This window comes from Cynoglossus semilaevis, chromosome 1 (genome assembly GCF_000523025.1).
Source record: "Cynoglossus semilaevis isolate Cse_v1.0 chromosome 1, Cse_v1.0, whole genome shotgun sequence".
NCBI lineage: Eukaryota > Metazoa > Chordata > Actinopteri > Pleuronectiformes > Cynoglossidae > Cynoglossus > Cynoglossus semilaevis.
The window spans coordinates 5378081-5385335 of NC_024307.1; the positions used below are offsets into that span (position 1 = coordinate 5378081).

Here is a 7255-nt window from a genome sequence, read left to right on the forward strand (position 1 = left end):
GTTAGATTTGATGAAGTCCAGATTGAACCTTGGCAAGAATTTAGTGTTTCCCGGGGCAGGGTTTCCACACAACATTCGTCTTCTTTTTTTTGTTTTAAAAACTTCTCCATACTTTTTGCTACAGCTAGCATAGCGCAGAAGATCGTCTTCTCTGTGTATTATAGAGCTTATTAAAGAACTGACTGATGCATTATCGCCACCGTGTGGTCGACAGTTGCATTGTAACTGGGTTTCTCTTTGGTAACATATCACTGGTGTCTTCAGCTGATAAACTATGCAGTCCTGTGATCGACAGGTACAAAACCGAAAGTTTGTTGCGGCCCATTAGGTTTCATTAACGGCCCAAATTTCGTCCCCGGCCCCATGGTTTAGAATCACTGCTGTAGAGGACATTTCTGCCTGTATTTTCTGTGTCTTCACAAGGTGTGTTTTTATTCAACACTACTTGGCAATATTTGTGTTGCTACAGTCGAACTTCAGGAGAAATTCAGATTTCTCCTGGCCAGCACTTCCAGTAAGGCCTCCTAATTCATCCTCATTCCCTGGAACGTCTCAGTCCATCAGATGTCCACATGCAGCAGCGGCCAGTGACCCACGCACAGACAGGGCTCTCGTTTGTACGACTGTGTTTTTCCTCCACCGTTGTAATGTCCCTGCCCTGGGGAGGGTCACAATCACCATCAGGAAATATGGATTTCTCCTTCCTCCTGTGAAGGAGGAGGAGGAGGAGGAGGAGCAGCGTCGCTCGGGGCAGTCGTCCACTTGGTCAGCTTTAATCTCACATCTTGATGTAATTACTGTGGTTTACACTGAGAGAAAAGCATTTACTGTAATAGAGACCACAATTACTACCGGTCAGCCTTATCTCAAGACCTGAGCTGTGTGTGTGTGTGTGTGTGTGTGTGTGTGTGTATGCGCATGTGTCTTTAGGGGGACATTTGTCCATGCACAAACGGACATCCAGGACACTGAGGAAATAGTGTCTATCTAAATCAACATTTATACGGACCATTACCTCCCTCCTGTCATTTAACCTTTTTTTCCTTGTTTTTGTTTATTTTTACTACTCCATGAGAATCAGACAGTTTGTGCCCAAACTCAGTATCAAAATTAAGAAATGACCAATTTGACTGCTGTCATTCTGTGAAACCAACCATACACCGAATAGAACAGAGCAGAACAGAATAGAACAGAAACAGTTTCAGCATAAAGATGCCAGATACAGATCAATATAACAATTGATGGAGAAACAAAACATTGATGGAGAAACGTAAATAATACAGACATTAAGGTAAATGCAGAGAAAAAAAATCTAAATTTTATTATTAATATGTCTTCAAAGAGTATTTATTCCGGAGTAAGCTTTTAGTTAAATTAGAATAAACACTGAGCTGATTCATTCATTCATGATGAGTCATGCCCTAAATGCTGAGTCAGCATTTTTGTCACTGTTGAAGTATTACACATACTGTCCATAACCATATATCCATTATCTACCCCTTATTCATTTGAAGGGTATCACACGGGGGTGGGGAGCTGCAGCCAATCCCAGCTGACCATGTCTGAGGGGCGGGGTTACGATGTGGACAGTTCTCCAGTCCACTGAAGGGTTTGGTCAATCTCGAGTCTTTGATCAACCTAATTTTTTTTGGGAGGCTGTTGGAGGAAACCGGAGAAGCCACGCACATGTGGAGAACATGCTGAATTTACAGACTACAGAGTTCGGTTGATATAAATTTAAAGTGACAGTGACTGGAAATTAAGGATGTTGCGTGAACAACTTTAATTTCCTAAAGTCCTAATGTTACCTGTAGGCCTGACAGCCGGTCGAGACACCAGGAAATACCAGCAGCCTGCCAAGACGCTGTAGTACAGACACATCAGTCGGGGGTTCTGAAGCACCATTCGTCCAGATTAATTGAGAAATTGTTGGGTCACGTCAACCTTGTGCTTTGATGACATCTGTTGGTGTTTTGTCAGCTCTGACCTCACCACCTCAGAGACCCAGCTGGGTACTTTTCAGAACCATAACGCTGTCACTGCATGATGCCAGACCACCCCCCCAAAAAAATCTCTTGCGACCCACCTGAGGGTTGCGACCCAGTCTTTGGGAAACAATGCCCTAGGGGACACAAGTTAAAATACTATTGAGTGCTGCGTAATATATATTTATTTATCTGTACATACCACTATTATTGAGTTGCTGGTACCAGCATTCTTCTGATTAACAAAATAGATTAATAAAATGAGCTGCAATGCTGCCATCTAGTGGCTTTTACTCTCACATACAGACGTTTTTCTCCAGGTTGCACATCATTTGGCGAAACCCAGCCATCGTGTTATCGGGTTTTCATTATCGGAGGGAAAACCGATAACGATTCTTACAGATATCGGACATCCCTAGTTATTATTTCGCTCTTTGTCTACAACGCCCCCTACAGACATTACAGATATCGGACATCCCTAGTTATCATTTCTCTCTTTGTCTACAACGCCCCCTACAGACAATAGTGAAGGGAGAGGAAACTTAATTCTGCTGTTTTCACCAACAACAACAACCTCAAAATTTCTGCCTTTATACTGAATTTTGTTCAACAGCTACTAGTTAACATGTTATCGTTGGACTGTTCCTTGCTCTCACTAACCAAGGTTAAGTTTTAAGCGTCACATCTTGTAAAGACATAATACATAAACAGCTTGCATCCTCGTTTGCCAGAGTCTGTACTGGCCAAAAAGGGGATTTTTCCCAAAACTCGTTTGATCAACGTTGCTCATTATATTTCACTCTACTAGTTTTCCTGTCGCTGGTCTGTTCAGCATGTCTGCCTTATAACACATTACATGGGAAAACCTGAGTCAGATGTAGAGCTGGAAAAGACTTTAGAAGCTGCAGCACAAATCAAGTGGAACAAAGATTATACTGAGAATAACACGTCTGTGGTTTTTTATTGTTTAGGATTTTATCCAGCACAGCTAAATATGGCAGCGTTATTGTGCGTTCCTTTTTTTTTTTTTTTTTTTAAGCCAAAGTGGTTGAATGTCTTGGTTTTTTTTATCACCTTGTTCACTGTGATCAACAAGTGCTATTTAAATTCCTGGTGTTGACCATCACCCCGGCTCAAGACATACATTGAGTTTTGGTCATTGTTCTGCAGTGTGAACGACAGAGAAACCCAGACATCAGCACAGATGAATTTAGTTTCACCGCCGTTTCCCGTCCACTCGCTGCGGAGGAGGAGTCTTCTCTATTTAGGCTCAACTGACAAAGAAGCTACTCAGCATTTGATTTGCGGTGCAGAACACAGTGGAATATGTAGACTGGCTGGTGTCCAGATCTTTTTTGGCAGCCGACTATAGTACCTGCTGTTAAATTATCCATACCCCCCCGTCCCCTCTTTTAATTACTCCACTCTTTAGGTTGAACAAACCTTTCATGAAATTATGTTCGGTCCCCGTCATGCTTTATTCCGGCTCCCTGAGCACGCTGCCCCTCCTCTGACAGATGGAGCTGAGCGAGGAGGTTAAAGATGACGCAGTTCAGCTGTGTGGGAGCGGAGAGTAACGGGGCCTGGGGCCTCTGTGGACTGACAGCAGGAGCCCAGGGACACAACGAGTCCTCAGATCTGACCCGGAGTCTCAGCCACTGCTCACTAACTTCTGCCTCAGAGACGTCAGGGGCTCGAACCACTGTAGATGACGATCACGTTCTAACTAAGTGCCTTTGAATTTGTAAATCAGTCACGTCATTGGCAGCTTAAGTACAATAGGGCTTAAAAAAGTTCTCTGAGAACCAGTTGTCTTGAGAAAACTTTTTTTTTCATCTATACAACAGATTCCCGTGAGACCCTGACTCTCACTGCACATTTACCATGTACATGTCATAAAGGCTTTTAGACGCAGGTCCTCTAGTTTATAAATGTCATTTTCCATCAGTAACAATCTGATTTGAATAATGAATTAAGCTTTTAATAATTCATTAGAACAAAATACATATTTCTTTGTCTTTTAGCTCTTAGAACATGGCTGTTGCCCCAGGGTACAATGTTAGCTGTACATATTTCTTTGTCTTTTAGCGCTTAGAACATGGCTGTTGCCCCAGGGTAAGAAAACTTACTTGTATATTTTTGTCTTACAGTTGGTCGTTACTAAACTCGGTTACTCTGAGTGTCTTGAATGTCCACGGTTTGTTGTGTGTAGATCACAGTGAAATTAGTGACCTGACCATGTTGTACAACTCCGCTTCAGTCCCCTGGTCTTGGCTGAATGAATGGAACAACAATGGATGGATGGATGGATGGATGGCTGGATTGATGGTGGCTTCCTTGGTGAATTGCTAACTGGATGGATAGTTGGGTTATTAAAACCACTTTTCATGTTTATGATAATGGACTTCACAACTAATTTAGATTTCTTATCTGACGTACCTGAAGTCTCTACCCAACGGTGGATCAGTAGGTCAAATGTGTTCTTGTAAAAACTATTGTCAGTCAGTCAAGTATAAGGAGATACTGCAGGTATTCATGTGTGTAGTTGTTTGGTAGTTCAAAAAATAGTTACATCGAGGGCAACTGGACGGAGTCGGTCACCAAGACTAGACGGTGCTGTAAAAACGCTGATCACTTACCAGTTGTGATTCATGAGTTTTCGCTGACTTGATCAGAACAGGGATAGAGATGGAACTCAGTCTCTCTGACTGTGACATGGTTATTGGCGCCATCTGGGTTTTAGGTGTTGGTTGAGATGAGAAATTCAGAAATTGCTAATCTCCTGGAATGCAAAAAAAAAAAGCTTCTCAGAAATGAACACCGAGCTGAACCTCAGTGAGACGAGCTACAGCAGCAGGAGACAGAGACAGGCTTCTAGTCTCAGCTGCCACAGAGAGAAATCTGAGGCTCCAGTGGCCGCAGGTTGTTAAGTGTTAAGTTAAGTGATATCAATCTATCGTTCCTGTGAGGTCACAGATGGACAGACATAAGACGGTTACTAATCCAGATCCTGGTTCCAGTCCACAGTGTATCCTCAGTCCTGGATCTTGGTGGGATTATGTTGTCGGTGTCGTCATTTGAAGTCAGACCAAATACATGTGAATAATTCCAGAGCGAAGGCAGACTTTGCTGTGTCATTTGTTCTCAAGTTAATCTCCCTCCAGTGCTTTTTGGTCTCATTATTGTCTGTTTCTCCAGGCCGACCAGTCCAGAGATCTTATCCTATTGAAGATGTTACGTCTTGTACGATGGATTAATTGATAAAGTGTGTTTTATACTGTTTTACACCCATGATACGGTAAAATCCAGTACAGTAGAGTTAATCAATACAATACAGGAAATGTATGATCTGTCACTCAGGAGTAAACTGTTGAAGTCTCTCGAGCTGTACTGTCAGTCCCAGATCTTAATGTTTTGGTTCAGATTTAGTCTCTGTCTGATGTGTTTGTCCTCCAGATGTGGACCACGAAATGGACAGAAAGTGGCCACAGTTTTGGCAGATGTTAGTGTGCCTTTAACCAAGTGCCCTCTGACCTCGCCCCATCGCTTCTGGGTTTGAACTTAGGGTCACCACATGACCCGGGACGCAATACAGTAGTAGAAGCTGGGAAAAAAATTAATACTGAAAAAAAGTTGAACTTTTTTGACCGGTGGTTGATGACCTAACATGGAATGTTAGACATCCCAGTCGGACAGACTGAGCCTGTGGTGATACAGTGCTGAGCAGCTGCATTTTTAACAGTTTATTACAGTTCATATTTGAGAGTGTCAAATGTTCACTTCTGTGCTCTAGTCCCAGAATCGTCACCCTGTGGCTCCTGGGCCATATCCTGTAGTGATCAAGAAGAAAGTTCAAATTATTATTATTATTATTATTATTGAGATCGAAGAGTTCCGTTAGGCAACTGGATGTGAAATTTTCCCTAGGAAACATTTCGCCACTCATCCGAGAGGCTTCTTCAGATGAGAGGCGAAACGTGTTCTAGAGAAAATTTCATGTCCAGTTGCCAAACGGACCTCTTTAACCTTGACTATGACCTGGATGACTGAGCATCTTCATAGATTTTATCATTATTATTGTTATTATTATTGTTACAGTACTTAAAACGTCATGGCACTACTGCCATTCTTAAAATGGTCAGCGTTTGTTTGCGGCTCTTGGTGTTTAGCGCCACAGACCACTAGGCTAGGATGTACCGCACAATCATGTAAAATCAGTTACGATTGCCACGATGATGTCTTAGAAGATGGGTTTATGGATCTAAACTCCTCCTGATGTTTGAATCCTGGTCTTGTATTACAAAAGTGAAAGTACCTTGAACAATAACTAAAAGTGTGTTTTGAGTGTCGTGTAGCAGGCCATTTGATTGGCTCACCCAGCAGGCCATTAGCAGGCCATTTGATTGGCTCACCCAGCCAAGACTGCTGTGACACCGGGTGAGGAACTTTCACCCGTCAAAGAACCGGCTGCTGTCAGAGGAACAGCTGTGTGTTCTGGCCTGACGACCGTCCACTTCGGTCAGAAGGGAGCTGCCTCATCGGTTCCAGTCACTCAGGGGGGACTGAGCCTAAAGTGTCTGCCTGGAAGCTCCTTTGCAAGAGTTTGATGTGAAGCCTGTCAGGAGACAACGGTTCCTGCTGCTGCGACGATACAGTCAGAGAGCCGCGGATACACAGACCCGCCTGACGTCTGTCTGGGTGACAGTTCCACATCTGAAATGTCGGTGCGAGTGTGAACGCATCATCAAAGCAGGACATTCCTCTTTAATCACATTGTTGAAGGTGGAGGGGGGAGGAGGGCGTGGGGGTGAGTCAGGGGGGACAGCAGAGTGAAGCTATGTGATGACAGATGTTATCTTCACCCTCATTTGGCTCCTAACAGGAAGTAGATCCAATTTACCAGCGGACAGATGGTGTAAAAAGCAACAGCCCTGACTTTCATCATCTGCAGGAGTTGGCCGTCTGATTTTATTTGGAGTAAAGTTTTTGGCTCCACACTTTGCATATGAAGTACCATCCTGTCCGCCTGTTTGTGTGTGTGTGTGTGTGTGTCTCCCAGAGTCTGAAGTGAAGGGAACACTGCGTGGTAGTGGGTTCCCTGATGCCTGTCATCAGCTCCTGCTGGAGGACTTCTTTTTTTTTAATAAAATGCAGATTTCCCCTCTGAGATGGAGTTGGCCCAGAGTTGTGGTGTTTTCCCATGTGAATAGGAAATGCACTGTGTTTATCAGGGGCTGATGGGAAAAAATAATGACAGAGGAGGAAACCGC

General features: G+C 43.5%; 1 protein-coding gene across 1 annotated transcript in view; it reads left to right on the forward strand.

Annotated features, from left to right (window-relative positions):
• The window catches only part of pgfb (placental growth factor b), a 46244-nt gene that overhangs the window by 33470 nt on the left and 5519 nt on the right, over positions 1-7255 (forward strand). The gene's annotated exons all lie outside the window — the stretch shown is intronic.